Genomic DNA, 18,889 nt, shown 5'->3' with positions numbered 1-18,889 from the left:
TTTACCAACATATTTACATAATCCTTATGATCTGAACAAAATATTGAGGAAAACTGTCAAAACCTCCAAACGAAATATTTGTTTTTTTATGCCTAACGAATTGATTAACTGGGACAATCGAAAACAGAATTTTTTTATATTCCCTAGAATATATGGTAATTATACACTTTCACGGTCACCTGGTTTTTTGGCTCTAGAAAATCGAAAAATGGATGGATTTTAATGATCTTGGTCTCAAAATGTTCCATTTTACGGCGGATTTATAAAAAAAATTAGTAGAAATAGCTGGAATGAAAATTTCTCATAGTTTTACTATTTTAAATCGTAAAAAAAACGGTTTTGCAAAATAATCCTTTACAAAAAATTATGGTAATTATACACATTTTTCGATTTTCTAGAGCCAACCTAACCTAACCTAACCTAACCAAAAAACTAATAAGTGTATAATTACCAAAAGGGTAAGGGTAAGGGTGTATAATTACCAAAAGGGTAATTATACACTTTCGCGGTCACCTAGTTTTTTGGTTAGGTTAGGTTAGGTTAGGTCAGGTTAGGTTAGGTTAGGTTAGGTTAGGTTAGGTCAGGTTAGGTTAGGTTAGGTTAGGTTAGGTTAGGTTGGCTCTAGAAAATCGAAAAATGGATGGATTTTAATGATCTTGGTCTCAAAATGTTACATTTTACGGCGGATTATATAGAATATAGAATATAGTACGAAACTATTCACCAAAATTGATTGTTTTTCATCGATTTCATTTTAAGCTATAAAAACTGAAAAAATCATTCTTTTTGGATTTTTTTTAAATTGTTCATTAATTTATGTAGAATACAAAAAAAATATAAGAACTTTATCTGATAATGAGATAATTTTTTGTAAAGGATTATTTTGCAAAACCGTTTTTTTTACGATTTAAAACAGTAAAACTATGAGAAATTTTCATTCCAGCTATTTCTACTAATTTTTTTTATAAATCCGCCGTGAAATGGAACATTTTGAGACCAAGATCATTAAAATCCATCCATTTTTCTATTTTCTAGAGCCAAAAACCCAGGTGACCGTGAAAGTGTATAATTACCGAATATATTAATGAATTTGCCTTATATAATTTGTTTGACAATATTATATTTTTACACAAGTGGCATTTGAGACTTAAATAATTTCTTCGCTACTGAAGAGTACATATGAGTACTTACTAGGTAAATGTAAAGTTGGCAGTGTTGGCAAGTTTTTTTAACTTGCCATTAGGGTTTCTACAAATTGATTCAAAATTAATATCACATATTCTGTGTGATATTAATACTGTATCTGCTATTATTAACTTGGGGTTATTTATCCTTTACAAAAATTCTGCAAACGTCTTCATTCGAAGGAATGGAATGACCATAAAAAAGTAAAATAAGGATAAAATCTTTCAACATATTTAACCATTAAACAAAATCATTTCCTTAATACAAATTAATGATGTTAGGAAGAAAAGATTTATTCTCGTATAGATATGAACTTGATTTCAATTTAAATATCTTTATGTTGATAAATAGTAAATATTACTCTCACCTTTTCGCTTGCTTATTCGTGCATTCTGGTACAAAGCTGGCCTTTACTTGTTTACTCATATTGACTAAGTAAATACGACAGCACAATTCGCAACAAATAATAACTTTTAAATGCACAAAAATACAAATAGCTAATAAAAAAAACAATATCAAACACCTTTGTAAAGATTTCATACATGTTTGCCAGATGGATGTTGTTCATTCAATAATCTTGGTTGTTTCTCGATGCATGATTGCAGATTAACAAATATCCAATAATAAAACACCAAAAAGTAAGCTTTTAGATGTAAACCAATAACATAGATGGCGTTGAAAATTGTCCTGAACTTCTCCTATTCCAGTGCACAGGCCCTGGTAACATGTCAGTTGTGAAACGACATTCAAGCTGTGTGTGCGGTGTCCTACTTTTTCAACTAGCTCAAGAGTTCTTCCGATATAATAATTTGAAATTGTTGTCTGTTTTTTCTGGTTTCTTGCAATAAAAAGATGCACTCGCAATTTTTTTTTATTTTCGTAAGTACCAGTACCTTTGGTAAGACAGTTACCTTACAATATTAGTATTTGTAGTAATTGAAATCATAAAAGAATTGGTGGGTGTCTCTAACGATTCCGCTACCAGTAAAACTATTGTTCTAATTGTTTCTGGATGAAGAAATCAACTATAATTAGACACTTTGGAAGATTCTATCTTGCTCTGGAACATCGTAAAAGTATATATGAGACCGAAAATGACAGCAGAGAAGTAGTTGAATATTGAAGATACGTTGCGAGCGATAAAAGTTGTAATCAATGTGATAAATATGGTATAATAAAGTCTTAAGTGTTAAATTAACTTATACAATTCTATTAACCAACCACTTTCGAGAAACGTAACAGTATTATTGGTGATAATATTTTGTACGTTGTGGTTACTACTGCGTTTCAAGACAAACGGATTATCAAATTAAATAAATCGGATAAAAATCTATAAAAAATAATATTCTGAAAAAATTTATCGTAATACAAATCTGAATATGCAGTTGTCTTTAATATGATTAAATACGAGACTATATAATGTACATAATAGTGTAATTATAGCAAACCCATACCGTTAACTCTGTTTTTATAACCCATTAATACCCAAAAGTTTTTTAAAATTGCTTCTTAAATCATTTTGTTCCAAAATGGTCTTGAATAAATAAGTAATAAATAATCATCAATGGAGTTACGCCCAAGCAACTTAAGTTGCTTCATGTTACTTAAGGAGTAATTTCTACCAAGCAATTTGGGATTTAAATTGGGATAATGACATCAAATAGTTTTGAAATTATTGTAACAATCAAAAAAGTTATTAAGAAATTATTAATCTAGTCTAAATTAAAGTATAAGTTTTTCACTATTATATTTCATCAATTTGTTCTCCAAAAGTCAACCCTTTATATTTTATTGATATTACCCAAAAAAAAACATTCCGGACGGATTGAAAGATTACTTTTCTGACATAAGAAGATTGTTAGGTTTTTACTTGATACACACATTTTATTTGGATTATCTTTTCGCAATTAAATATTATATCAACACCAAACCAAGCTCATCGCTTCTTTTATAAGATAGCGAAGATAGTGCCATTTGAAGCGAAATAGAATACAATTGAGGCCGCAAGTGCAGAACTGGCCTAAACTAGAAGATAATGATGTATAAAAATTAATATTCATAAAATAGCATCTTTTAAACTTATTAGTCAGATTTAAATTTCAATGAAAATTTATTTTGTTTTGAGTTTTTTATTGTTCTAATTTACTTTAAAGATAGAATTATTTTAGAAACAAAAGGTGTAATATTTATTTACTTATTGTGAGTTGGGACACTTGTAAATTGTGCTTTAGGATTTCTCTTATATCATTGTATAAGGTTAGGCTATTTTGGCCAGGAATAAAAATCAATATTACCATTAATATCTTTATTTTTATTACACTAAACAACAATAAAAAAGAATTTATCATTTTGGTCATCGAGGTTGTCAATGAAAATTCCCAACAATAGCTGTTCAAAATGTTTTCGAATTACTGTAAAAATTATGATGAATTGGGGGTATGCAATACAATAACAATATTAAATCTTTCTTTTTCCTTTCACTGATTAGTGAGTAGTAGGATATAAAAGTTCAAGATTTTCAATGATAACAGAATTTCTCTTTTTAAGGTCAACTTCACGGAAAAGAACATCATTATTTTTAGAATATTTAAAGTAAAATTTAGAAGAATGCACTTTACAAAATACTAGCCATTGCATTTTTAACAATTCAGCTTTACCTTTATCTCCACATAGTTTTAGATTCGTGATATTTTTTTCTAGATATTTTTGGAAGAAAACAATAAATCTTTTGTCTAGAAAGTATTTTGAACGGTTTACTGTTTATAGCCGCTAGAATAACTTGCACATAGAGGTTTTTGAAGAACCGTTTCTGTTTTTCCACTATACCAAAATCCTGATCGCACGACATGTATGAATGTCCGCTCACAAAAAATATTTTTGATCAATTTCATAAATACAATATTTAGTAGAACAAGAAACAATAAACTGACAGAAAAGAACCATCTTGATTTTCCTATTTTGCCCTCCACGTTGATCAGAGTACATTATAAGAGGTTTGCATTTTACAATACTTTTTAAGAAATATAATAGACAGGAAGCTATTTCTTAGGGACCTCATTTATCATATTATGAACACCTAAGCAGTATGTCCAGAGTTGACGCTTGTAATAACATATTCCTGTACTAATAACAGGGTCCGGAAGTGTTTTATAAGATCGAGCAAATTACACATACATCTTCATTATTTTTATAGATTTCTATATCTTTTTGTAAGCCTCTTGCAGCATTTGCCTTAAGTAATTGCAAGCTTTTTTCCTATTCAAGTCTTGTTTTTCATCATTATCAGCCGCTTTAATTTTAATATTAATTGCTTCACACTTTTTGTATGAATCTGTTACAGGGGATGAAAACTCAAGGTTAAATTTTTCATTAAATACTTTGCTAATAATTAACTTCGATGCTGGATTTTTAGCTCTTTTAGCTTAAAAACAAAATACACAAATTCAAATCTGACGATAACTATTTGCGGTTTATTGTCTTATGAATGGAGTAATGCCACTGTCGACCTATTCCGCCAAATTACAGAGTTGCAAGTGTGTAAAAATGGCTTAACCAGGCTATGCCGCTTTTGCGTTTTTGTCACAAGATGTTACTGCTATGGAAAAAGATATTTAGTGGCGCCATCTCTTAGTTACACGAGAAACTGGTATTAGGCCATTTTTGCATCGAAATATTGATACTACTGAATTAGTTTATGTACTGAACTTCAATATAGGAAAATTGTTGGCTAGGCCGCTTTTGCGCTGACGGCCTCAATTTATCAAAACTCTAACGACATTATGTCATTTCATCAGATCATAATCAATTTCCCATTTGAAATCATTTGAAATTTAACCCATACTTTACAAGAAAATGAATGTTTATTCTATAGAGGCAGTTTTCTATAATTTACTTTAGTTCCGTAATGTGGACTAACGGGACTTTTTGTTAAGATTATTCAAGATATATTCTCAATAAATCAAGAATATAATTTTTTTTATCATATACTTTCGTTGTAAAATTGAATTCGGCCTCTAAATAATAGAGATACAGCAAAATACGAAAAAGTTTTTCAGTTTTTCCGAAAAAAAAGTAGCAATTTTGGTTGCATAAAATTTTAACTTTTTTTTTGGTAAAAGAAAGGATTCGTGAATACGAAAATAATAGCTCCGGTAGAATGAAAATAACTTTCCTTTTTCCACAATGAATTCAAGCAGATAACTGGAAAAAAAAGTTACCCAAAACAACTTCTTTTCAGTATGAGTCACATGATACTGTCAACTAAACCTACTGTTCATTTCTTACTTTTACCATTTGAACATTAAAAGTTTCTCTGAAAGTTAAAAAGTTTTTATTCTCAGAAAATTCTGAATTTTCATGCAACTTTAGTTGCAGTTTGTCACTAATGGGTGAATGTTTTGTAGGTGATTTTTTACATGTCGATGTTTCAGTTTACCTGGAAATAGATGCATCAATTTAGGATATACTAGAAAAATTTTATGAAATTAACCTTATATTTTCATGTGTACGTTTTAATCATTCAAATGGTATTTAACGTTGGCAATAAAGTGAAAAAAAAACTGAATTGAGTTCGTAAATCATTCTGTCAGATGTAACTGCGGTTTAACAGGTAGTTTTGCAATATTACAGATTCAACACATTCATTGATGTTATTGTTAATGTCTTATTAAGTAGCGACTACAATATATGTTTTATTAACTGAAAAGTGGAGAAGTGTTGAAACGGTTTCTTAAATGGATTATAGCTGTCAGAAGATGAAGTTATGAAAGATTATTATCTTGTGAGAGGTAGTGTTAAAAATAAAATAAAAAGCTGGTGTTCATTCTAAGTAATAATCATAAACATGGAAATAATTTGAATAATAATTGGAAATAGTAAACTCAAATGAACTTTCGATTAGTATTTCCAATTGCAATTTAGTATATACATTAATAATATATACAAGGTGTATCGATTTGAAGATAAGATGTCATAAATTACACACTGTCTTTTTGAAAAGGTGCTTAAAGGTATAAGCATCTGCCAAATATCAAATAATCATTCGTTATCAATTACAAGATAATAAAACGGAATAAACTTATGAAAAACAAGCTATGACGTGACACTGACTATTTGAAAATATCCAAAACGCCATCGAAATTTGTTTTGAACATTTCTAATACCTTAGTTACCTCCCTGTTACTGTAATTCGTATTATTTTTCCATTAACAGTGTGCTATTGGGGGTAGGAAATTAGTAATACAGGAAAAATGATTAGATACAATGAAAGTTCAAATATGTAGCAAAGTTTATAAAAAAGAAAAAGTTTATTTTATAAATAAACTACCTACACAAAACCCTTCTTAAAATAATTGATCCTGGAAGGACCATATACCACAGACTGCATTCGGGCCACTTTTTGATCTCATCTATTTCTTGGAACTCCAACAATACAATGAATTGATTTTCTTTTCAACAATTAATCGAAAACGTCATCGTTGTTGTTATTAATGGAATCGTCAAAGTGAATCTATAATATGTTCATTGGGGAAAACTATATATATATATATATATATATATATATATATATATATATATATTATTATTTCAGTAAACGGAATCTTCCCAGCCCTCCTTCAAAGAGGACAAGAAAATATCCTACCACACTTGATCCGCCTCAGTAGAAGCAGTTTTGAGCTGGAGTACATACCAGAGCCTTGTAGAAGGTTGAAAGTAACCTTCATACCAAAAGCAGGTAAGAAGTACACCTCACACCCTAAATCCCACACTAATCAGTCCCACCTCGTTTCTACTTAAAACGATGTAAACAGCTACATTAGAACAGAGAGTCTGAGGTGGAAACCTCTCTATCGGTGTCAATTTGCAAGCCAAACAGGCAAATCTACGGAAACTGCACTGACACAATTGACAACTGGAATTCAGAATGCTCTAAAGAGCAAAGAAAACGTGGTTTGTGCCTTCTTAGACACAGAAGGCGCATTTAACAATACTCCACACGAGGCTGTTAAAAGGTGATGTCGATCGATGAAGCTAAACATCAACCCGAAATCTATCTAATTTCACTAGGAAGAAAAAACTCAATCTAAAGCCCATCAAGCTAGACTGGCAAGTCGTTGAGTGGAAATATCTGGGACTCACACTAAATAGTAAATTTCTTTGAAGCAAACACAAAAAAAAGATAATCATTAAAACCACAGAAAGCCTGATTAGCTGCAGAAAATTCTCAGGGTTGTAACCCAAAGGTTTTACTGTGGATGTACACGACAATTGTGAAACCAATCATCAGATATGAAGTAGTGGTTTGGGGTACTAACAATCTCTCGAAGGTACAAAGTCTGGCTTACCATGTGCAACTGAGGCCATGAAATCATACCCAACAGTTGCATTAGAAATGATTCTAAATCTGCTCCCTCTTCACATAGCACTAGTAAGCGTGACAGGAAAAACATCACTTAGAATATTCAAAGACGGAATCACCAAAGAAAAACCTTCCCTAAATAATTACCAAACGTGGGACATGCCTCAGGATGATACATAAAAAAAGTTTAGCTTTGAATAAAAATTTACCTCAATACTAAGCTGTAGAAGTAAGTGGAATAAAAACACCAAACAAGAAATGAACCGAAATGCCATTAAATGGTATACGGACGGATCTAAAGTATCATACACAACTGGAGTAGGAGTGTAAGGACGCAGAACCAAACACTCTGAGAGCCTGGGCAATACACGGCCTTCATGAGACCTAAACCCTTCTGTAGTATCATCTACAGAATAATGAAAAAAGCATTGAAAAAAAGGTAGATAGGCACAAACTCGCCTGGAAGAACAATCTACAATAACACTATCAGGAGTCCTATCGGGGCACGGTCGTCTGAATAGACACCTCAAGACGCTACACTTGGAGGATGAAACCTCTATCCACATTCTCCCGAAGTGTGAAACACTGCAGAACTCCAGAGCAATACATATGGTAGGGTATGAAATAGAAGATGATGATCTCTGGCAATTACAGCCATCCCACATTCTGGAATTTCTAAAATTGGTGAAATTAACAGATCAACTGTAAACACTATAAGATACTTTAATACCTACATACATACTCACATTGTTATTTCATAATTCTGAATTTGTAGTTGTAAATCCACATAGTGTAGTAGTTTTTCAAGCCATATAGAAGTAAGGAAAGTGTTAACTCTCAAACAAATTGTCATACTATGTCAAATTTCTCTTGTTCTCAATAAAAAACGGATGCTAACGTCTTCTTGCTTGATTTCTGGACCTCGTTTTATAGTTAAAGTACCAGGTACGCATCACTCCTTAACCTGTGGTTTTGATTAAATATCGTGGTAAGTTTTAAGAGGAAGGAACCGAGGAAGTAACCAAATTTATTTTATCTTTTCTGACACGCTCCAAATGTTGTTGCGAAAGTCGCTTACAAGTGTGTTTTTGTTCTAGTATCAGCGAATGCTGCAATCATTTTGCACAGATCTTTCTGCAACCCAAGACTACAAAAAATAATGTTCATTATATCTAATGAGATGCTCAGGATTTCTATCCAATTTCTCTCGACTAATCGACGATCTTGCGTAATCATACCATGTATATTTACTATTTATATATATATATATATATATATATATATATATATATATATATATATATATATATATATATATATATATATATGATACCTTTTTGGAGGACATTCATGTGGATCGTGTTTTAAGAACACTTCTAACAAATGATCGTGAACTTGTTCTGGTACTTTTCAGAACTTTCAAAATTTTATTACTGTAAAATATTCAAGTTTTTTCATAGTACAAAAATTAGATGAAAATATGCGTGCAGTACCACTTTGAGAAAATAAAGATGACGAACTTATAACGCCATTATTTAAAGAAAAATAGAATCTATTTGACTAGGGGTGGGCAAAATAATCGATTAATCGATAAATAATCGATTAATCGATAAATATTTTTAATGACATACACACTATTTTTCGTACAATCGTTAAAATAATCAAATAATATAATAATAAATTTAACGATTAATAAATTCATTTTCTGAATAATTATTTCAACATAATTAAATATTTCATTATAAATAATAATAATATAATAATAAATAAAGGTTCATTATTTGGTTTGTTTTTATTGGGAATCAAACCATAATGTCTTCTGTATGTTCCTAGTGGTATACTCGCTCTTTATCTTGTTTTTTATAGGAATCAAACCACAATTGTTCTTTTGAAGCTTTATTTCCGATTTTCGAATAATCGATAATTGATTATTTTCGATTAATCGATAATTTCCTATTTATAGATTATTTTGGATTGATCGATTATTTTCGATTGATCGATTATTTTCGATTGATCGATTATTTTTGATTATATTCGATTATAAGATTAATCAAAATAATCGATTATTTTATATAATAGATAATCGATTATATTTTTTGATAATTGCCCAACCCTATATTTGACAGCCTTCTGAGTCATGTATTCTATAACTAGATACTTCTTTTTAAAAAACAATTGTTTTACTTACAAAGCCAGGAATTATCTATGAATACTGTATCTGCATAAAAGAAAAAAGTATACCTGTAAATACACACAACGTCTTAAAGAAATAGTTTATTCAAACACCAAGAAATACCATTAAAGTTTTTTGTTAACTGCATTGTCGTGATTGCAATGCTTCCTGAGCCCTTCCCTACCCCTTGTGTGAAGCTGTCATTCATAAACATAAAAGTTTCACCTAAATAATTTATAGATGTTAATTTACTCTGGATTATGTAGGGGATACAACGATTTCCTCTCCAGAACATTACAGTTACCCCTTGAAAAGTCGTTGTTGACAATATCATTAATCAGTCCAATACTGGTTCTGTCTTCAAATATCATTGAGCTCCATTGAGAGCTCAACCTCTATACTCTCGAGCTCATTGGAAACTGATAGCACGATATGTATAAAGTAGAGTGGAGACCGGTAATAGTTTTCTAGTACAAAACTTTGCATCATGGAGTCGTTTTTAAACTGAACTGAAGTTTTTGATAGAGTGCGTCGAAACGTAGTCCCAGTGAGTTATTAGAAATAAAGCTGATATCATCTGATGTCTGTGGGCATATTGTACCTTGCTTTACATACTCTAAGACGTCTACTACTTAGATTGTTCTCCACTGTACTTAGTTCTTAAAATCTCTGAATTAATCTCAAGACAAATGATCTAGGAGTGCACAAGATATCCCTTACTTGATGGTTCACGATCTGGAATTACAATGCACAAAAATTGAGGGAAAGTGTACAATTCTAAATATCTGTAGAAATGTTGAGACTGAGATAAGACATCTCTGGCTGGTCTGGCAATTAAATTCCGTAATATCTCATTGTTTTTCAAAGCAAAGAATAACAATTCTCATAATGCAATGTTACGAAGATCGTAAGAGATCTCAGGTACTTATTACTTATTTAATGGAATGCATAAAAGTTGAAACTAACCAAAACTGCAGTTTGGAGAAGTGTGAACATTTTTGAAGAATTGAGTTGAGCGAAAAATCGTTCTAAAACTGGCACACCAAAGATCGTAACTAATTAAAATGTCTTTGAATTATTTTATGAACACACTGTATAAAAGCAGAAGGAAAATTGAAGAAAAGTGTCGTTATTAATCAACTATGGAATCTTGATTTATTTTATACAATAGAATAAATTCAGCATTTCAAACCTGCTTTCACGTCAATAAAACTGTACGTAAGAATCGATTTATTCTGCAATGTAAGCCGAAGGTCTTCCATTGCAAATACACTTACTGCAACCACAGAATATGTATACGACATAACGAGTAATATCGTTGTCGTCTCCTTTAGAACCTGTTATTTGAAACGCGAGACAACCAAGCAAAGCGACTGCAAACCTCATCTCGCTGCTATTTTTTATATAATTGTTCGTCGAAACCACGCCGACTTTTCAGTATTTTTTTTTTCTTATTCTCTCCTTCTTTATAGAAAGACGAGTTTAAGGCCGTTCAAGTATTGCAAAAAACCTTACAATGAAGGTAAAATGACTTTGACTTAACTCGCTGTGTGTTGAGTAGATGCAATAACATTCTATACGTTTTATTTCAACAAGTTCTCAGATAACATATTATTTACAGGTTAATGCTAATCAATTTGTTAGCAGCAACCAACGACAACTTTCAAGCAAGTGTAGCGTTTCATTTAATGGTCTCTTCATTATTACAAATAACGATTTTACTCTGGTCACAATTTCATTATATTCTTAATTTTCAGCACTGTTAATAGCAAATTGGTTAATATTATAAATTATACCGCTATAATTGAAATATTTTTATTGACAAACAAAAACAACAATCAATTATATAATTACAAACTTTTTCATTTTATTGGCTAATCAACATATATTAGCATACCATGCGAGTACAAAGTACTTTTAGGTACAGATTCTAGCTAGTGGCTAGTCCATCAAATGATAAAATTATTGACATAAGCTACTTGCATCATTTTAGAACTCAGCGCGTATTTCGTATTTTTACATGACTTAGTCAATATTTTACGTTAGTTACTATCATTTAAGGACACCAAGATATTATATCTCATAAAAAATATCTTTTTGGTAAACTGAGCTATCTGAGATCTCACATTAATAAAAGATATAATCATACAACTTCCAAATATTTTCTTATAATTGCATTCGGTTCGATTCTCACCTATTCAACAAGTTTACTTGGAACGCGTTAGATTATTGATACCTTCACGAGAGACTTCAAAAGTTACCTTCTTGAAGAGCTTCTGCTACGTTTCCTTTTACTTACGTACCTGATATAACAGTTCCTAAGCTCTTGATCCTCATTGAACTATCCTAATCTATTGTATACCATAGTAATATTTGACTTTTGGAGATAATGATGCTGAAGATTACTGAGGATCCTATTCAACTGAGCAAACTATCAATTATTTATAAAAAATGGACTTGCTTGAATAGTAGCGATAAACATTTGAGAAGTTTTAAAAAAGTCTCGTAAGCTTGCTTGCAACCATCATTCAAAAAATATGTAAAAAAATTTGAGAATGTTAAATTATAATTCATTCAATTGATTGTCTCCTTGACTAGCAACAAAATTTCGTATTGCATTATATATAATGAAATTCCCTTCTACACTTTACATTTATAATAACTCAATTGGATACAGTTTTCGTTGATTTCTTCTTATTCACAACAATCTACTTTACATATCAGTTTTTTCTTTTTCAAAACTTATTACGCCCCATGTTTCGTTTGTCTTCCTCTGTTTCATGCATGTCCTTCGGCTTGCCAAACGTTTTTTACTTGTCTTAAATTGTTCATTCTCTGTAAATGTTCCAACCAGCTTAACTGCCTTATTTCAGTGAATCCTGTGACTGGTATTACTTGCATCTTTTCTCTAATACTTTCATTTCTAATTCTATCCTTTCCCATTACTTTTTTTATTGTTCTCAAATATTTCATCTCTATAACCTATAACTTGTATTTTACTTTTTTGTTGCTTATTTAGCACTCATGCTTTGAAGCCTTATGGCCTAAATATAGTTCGAAATACTTGCACTACGTTTACTTGTTCTATTTTTCCCCTTCTATATATCTGTTCATTTTGTAGCCTACATTTTTTATTGTCATTACCTTAATTTTCTCTCTATTCACTTTCATTCCATTTTCTTTTTGTAATTCGTTCCGTTTTGTAACTGTAATTATTTCGCAGTGTCTGTTATTAATGCAACATCATTGGCAAATGTACAATCTGAAATTTCTACTCTTTCTAAATATATATGCCCCACATAAAGGCTTTTGTTTTGTCTTTGCACCGCTTAATTTTATCCTTCACAAACACGACAAACAGCAATGGACTTGATACTCTTGTATCTTGTCTTAAACTTTTATTTGTTGTGAATGTGTCTGACCTTCTGTTTTTGTTTCCACTACTCTTATTAGCTTGTTCGCATTTCTCCGCCATAAACTTTCCCATACTTTTCCTCTTGGAACCCAATCAAACGCCTTCTCCATATTGATAAATGAAGAATACACCTTTCTTTTCGCTATTAATACATTATTTATTATGTTCTGTGGAGTAAAAATATGGTCCTTTAGGCTTACGTCTTTTCGAAGCCCACTTTGTGAATCTGCTCATCATTATACTTATCAAATTTATTCCTCTATAGTTATTACAATAGTTGCATTCTCCAATCATTTGGTATTCCTTTTACATCCCAAGCTTTGTTATAAATTTGCAATAGCACCTGTACCCCTTGTTCGCCCATCTTTTCCAACATTTCAGATATTATTTTATCTTCGAAACGACTTTTCAGTTCTCTAAAGAATTAACTCCAGATCTTTTTTGTTACCTTCTCATTTTCCACGTGATCTTTTTTGCGTACTGTCTACACTATTTACACCACCACTACACCAACACTCACAGTTTACGTTCAATAGACGATAACTTGGTTATCGAAACGAGCGTCAGACAGTGTAATTGTGAGTATTGGGGTAGTGGTGGAGTAAACAGTGTGTCCAGTATGAATATCGCCAACAGTTCCGGAAACTCTGTCTCAAATTTCTCTCCAAACTTTTGGTTCGATACTTTCACCAGATTTTGACATTGCATTTAATACTACCTAATGATAGAACACTCGCTCTATAAAAGATGAATGCGAGTTTTGCTTCTAAATTTGCGATGGACCATGAATAATAAACGTATTATCAAAATATTAGTACAATTATTATTTGTCTACAAAGTTACCATGAAAGTTAAATAATAAGAAGAGACCGGCTTTCATGTATCTATCCTCTGTAAAGAAGTCTGCCGCCAGTTATCCCATGAAGGTTCCTCTTTGTATTTTGAAGTTTTTCGTTGGTAGCAAACGTTTTTCATTCAACTAAGTCTCTATTTCTTGAAAGAGGTGAGTACTAGATCATAATTGTGATGCGGCTGGTCAAAGATTCCTCACTTGAATTTTTGGATTTTTTATTTTTTTTTCACATTTGATCTTGCATTGTCATGGATCAGAGACGCGCCAGATGAAAGCATATTTCTACGTTTGTTTTGGCTTTGTGTGAATATTTCAATTTCTAGGAGAATTTCCAGTAAATTTAGTATTCAAAGAACTTTTTTTCTCAGTAATATACCGTGCGAGAAATAATAGACTGACATTTCATTTTGTAGCTCTCACTTATCATTTCTTGATCACAACGGATACCCCAGTGCTCGTTATTCTAGAATCGTGGTCACAATTTTATACAGGGATATTCTGAAAGTATACACCCAGATCACTTGGTTATCTCTGACAACTGAACATGTAATAGCGACAGACTTGCGTCGTCGGTCAACTTTGTCATGAACGCCTCTTCGACCTTCGACAAGTTTTGTACAACATTTTCTTAAGCCTAGACTACATGAGATAAATTTCAGCAGCACTGAATGCTTCAGCTTGTGAAGTTATAATTAGCAGAAGCATCAATTTTATCGGTTATAGTCATTCAACCTTAGCTCAGCAACGACAAAGTCATCGAAACCAACACTAGCAGCTTTGTAGTATAAAAGCGACGCAATCGTACAACGTGCAGGAGCATTTCCTGCCACTACAAAATTTACTTTTAGAAGCAAACATTTTCAATTTAATACTCTGTTAATTTTCTTACATAATATAACCATGGATACAGATATGACGTCTTATAGTGGAGATAAAACATCAGAGAATATTCGTTAAACTACAGCTGCTTCTTTCCTTGAATTAAGTTTTTATTATGATAAGAGACGTGGTTCCCATTCGGTGACGTAATTGGTGTTAGCAGAGACGTAAAAACAGGTTAAAAGAAAATTATCTAAAACGAAAAATTATTTTCTTGAAAACTATTTTACTATTGGCGGTTTATATATGACCAATAGGTTGACAAAAGACAAGATAGTGAACATTAAATGCATGACTGAAAAGCCTTCTTAACAAATTATCTTCCAAATGTCAGAAATAGAATAAAAACGTTTCCATTTTAGCATAATCTAGACAATGAATGTAACATTTATTTTGGACTTGAATTAAGCGTTTTAGGGCAAAATGAGTAGCTCAATTTCCATTAAGAACTCCCTATATATTGGATTATAGCCATTGACCCAGATTCCTCAGTAGAAAACTTATGAAAAAATTTGGTTTGAGAACCCGCTTAAGCTCTAGTCCATCACCCGTTTAATCAAACAAATTTGTCCACTTTGTGCTTATTTTCATAGATTCTTGTGGTCGAAAGAGATCATGACTTTAACTGATTCAGCTTATACCACTTTTAAACAGACTCATTATATACACAGATTTAACATTTTACTGGGTCTTTGGTACTTTTTTCAACTGAAACTGAATAGTAAAGTTTTGTTCAATATTCATGTTTCCTGACAGATACAAATACAATCTGACTAAACCACAGTTAGTAGCAGATTTACAATCTGGAAGTATCAGACATAGTAGTTGAAATGAATACAGCGTAAATATCTGGTATTACAAAAAAATAATTTAATTTTTTTTCACACCTCATCATTATATGCTATGCTTTTTTTATTAATTGTTTTAAAATCATGTTATTTGAGACTTTAAAAGTAAAAATATTTCTCTTCAAATTTTTTTTTAACGTTCTTATTAATGTGGGATCCATATTAATGACCCGTAAGTTGTTTCCAAGGTCATAGACCTTTAGAAGCTGACTTCTTTGGCTTCTTCGTCTAGCTTTTCAAAAATGCAAGGCAATGCGCCTGCTTGCGTCGCTTGCTGCGTGTGTGTGCATCAACAGTAATTACCACCAGAAGAAAAGAAGATAAACTCAAAGAGAAATATATAAAAAGACAGTGGTGGACTGGCAAATTGTTATTATTGAGGGTAAGAGCTTATTATACAGTGAGGAAAAACCGAATGGAATAATTTTATTAGTGTCCATAATTACGCTAAATTCCAAAGTATTTCGAGATCGAGTTATAAATTAACTATTCAACGTGAAAGTTTAGCTCCAATTTTTAAATATAATGTACGGGATTATGTTATCCCATTTATTATTCATAAATATTATCGTTTGTTCTAAATTTTAACTTAAAAACATGTTATTCCTGAAACAAGCGTATGAATTAGCCTTTTCTCGACGAATCTGAATATTATCACCTAAAAATATTTATTACTATAAATAGATAATTAAAAAATGGTATCAGTGCGACTTGAACCTGGGACCTTCCGCATGTGAGCCTCGTACTCTAGCCACTAAACTACGGAGACCTTAATAATACGTTTTCTTACGCACTACTGCTTAAAGTATGCTTCTTTACGTAAAGTAAAGTTTTACGCACTCGAAAGTGTGTCTATAGTATGTACTTTACAAACGATAGTAGAAAAATGTCTTTTTTACTGCCAAAATAATTCAAAAAATAAACAGGAAATATCATTTTTTGAATGATTCATTTTTAATAGATTTCACATTCAATTATTCATCATAAAACAATTTCATTTATAAGAAAAATAATTGATAGTTAAGTTTGAACAATTATATATATTCTCAAAGATGTTCCATGCTGCTGCTGATTAGAAACTGATCAGAAATTTTTTGAAGAGTTGATTCCACAATTTTATCAGATATTTTAATTTGTTTAGAAGAGTATGGACAATTCAACATTGTACGAGAAATCTCAATTTTGTTATTTAAACTTAGCGATAACTTAACAAGAATTTATTGTTGTTGTAAAAAAATACTGTTTGTATTTCGCTTATAAAATTTGTGTTTTCATAGCATATTGGAGAGATTTTTTAGTTGCCGAAAAGTTAACAAGCTAATATTTCATTAAAAAATCATTCGTAATACAAAAGTAACTATTTTAAAAATTGGGAATCATTCTTGAATAGAGGTAAGAGATGTATCGCAAATTGACTCAAATAGCCATGAAAACATAATACATGTAGCAAGCATGTAGGAAGTTATTTGATATAATATATGAATACAAGTTGCCAGCTTGCAAACAGAACAACTTTTTTTTTAAAACCTAGCGAAAAAAAAAAAATAAAACCATAAAACTTAGTTATCAAACCGCGCATCACACTGATTTGGCTTTTTATGAGTAATTTTTCATCCAGTATCCGACTTTTGTATTACGATGGTATCTAAATTTCTGAAATGGTTGGGAAAAAATAAGTGGAGACAGGTACATGCAAGCAAATACTAAGTATAGGATGTAATAGAGATGTAGTTATGATAATGAAATTACAAAGTTGGAGAAATTGAAGAAACTTTGAAAACCTGTATCCCCGGATTGCTTGGTTAATCCATTTATACAAATGTTTGGTTCTCAACTTTTAGCCAACTTAATCAATTGATCGGGCAAACATAAATGAAATTTAATAAATAAGCTAGAAATTCCAGCATTTTCTCTGTATGGTCGATAACTTTGATTCAACAATAAAAAAAACAAGGGGGAAACTTAATTCTAGTATTTGAATGTTTGTTTTACCCCAAACAATATTGCTGGGAAAAAATTTTATTTGGTTCGTTTTTAATTAAATATAAATGAGTCAATCATTATTTTGATGTAGATGGCTGATTCCGACCCTTATGGAAGGTGGCGATGTGAGATCCAGTTTTGTTTCTTGTGTTGGTTAATCAAAAAGTAGACGGATGCGAGGAGCCGGTCTTTCGAGCCTCTGTTGCCATAGCCGAAGAACGACTATTTTTCTCTGTTTTTACTTTTTTAACAAAGTACATATTTATGCAAATTGTTGACGCGTACATAGTAAATGTAATAAAGGGATGAGAGGGGGGGACGGGGCTGTTTTACTGATGTGCTCTGCCATTAGACATCAGCATGCATTCTTTTGAATCATGAAATTTATAAAATACCTCCTAGAATATGGAGAATTAAAGTATATTTAATTTCAAGAAGGTAACATAACACAACTGTCTTAACCTGGTTGTGGCTATTAAGTGTCCCGTCTATTTGTCACAACAATGCTAGTGAGAACACCAAGGAATTCATATTGTTAAATTTCACGATTGAGTCTACATCGAGTCAGTTTTTTTAATACCAAATGTGTTATAGTATTTCCAATATCAATTGCAGATTATAAAAACCTTTACCGACACTTTTGTTTGATCTACCATAGGCGTAGATACTTAATTTTATTAATTTATGATTTTTATAAATGTATATCTTATTCCAGAAAATATTCGTTAAAAGGCAATCGAAACATTATAAATTGTAGTCCTACGTGGAACTTAAAAAAATCATTATTATACCTTTTTAACTTACTACAAAATAAAATTAACCTATAAAACGTAAATAGACGAATAAAATTTACCTGCCTGTAAGGGTGTTTGGTTTAAACAGAGTACCAGACGTGAACTGAGCCCTTTATGTACCCCATTCGTTTTTTTTTCTGGAAACAAAATTTCAAAGCAAAAACTATGAAGGAAAATAAATTTTTTCCGAATTTAACAAAACAAAAGCAAAAGTTTCAAATTCCAAAGTACCTTTATAAATAATAATGGTAAACAGAATCGTCTAGAGTCATCATTTGATTGAATTATGAAGGGTGATACGACATACTAATCTTCTGCTTTGATAAAATGTTCAGCACTTTTTCCAAAGCTCTTGGTGGTCTGCTGCTAGACCTTTCTTTACCAGCTCTACAATCTCAATT

This window comes from Diorhabda sublineata, chromosome 2 (genome assembly GCF_026230105.1).
Source record: "Diorhabda sublineata isolate icDioSubl1.1 chromosome 2, icDioSubl1.1, whole genome shotgun sequence".
Lineage (NCBI taxonomy): Eukaryota > Metazoa > Arthropoda > Insecta > Coleoptera > Chrysomelidae > Diorhabda > Diorhabda sublineata.
Note: the sequence above shows the minus strand (reverse complement) of the source record.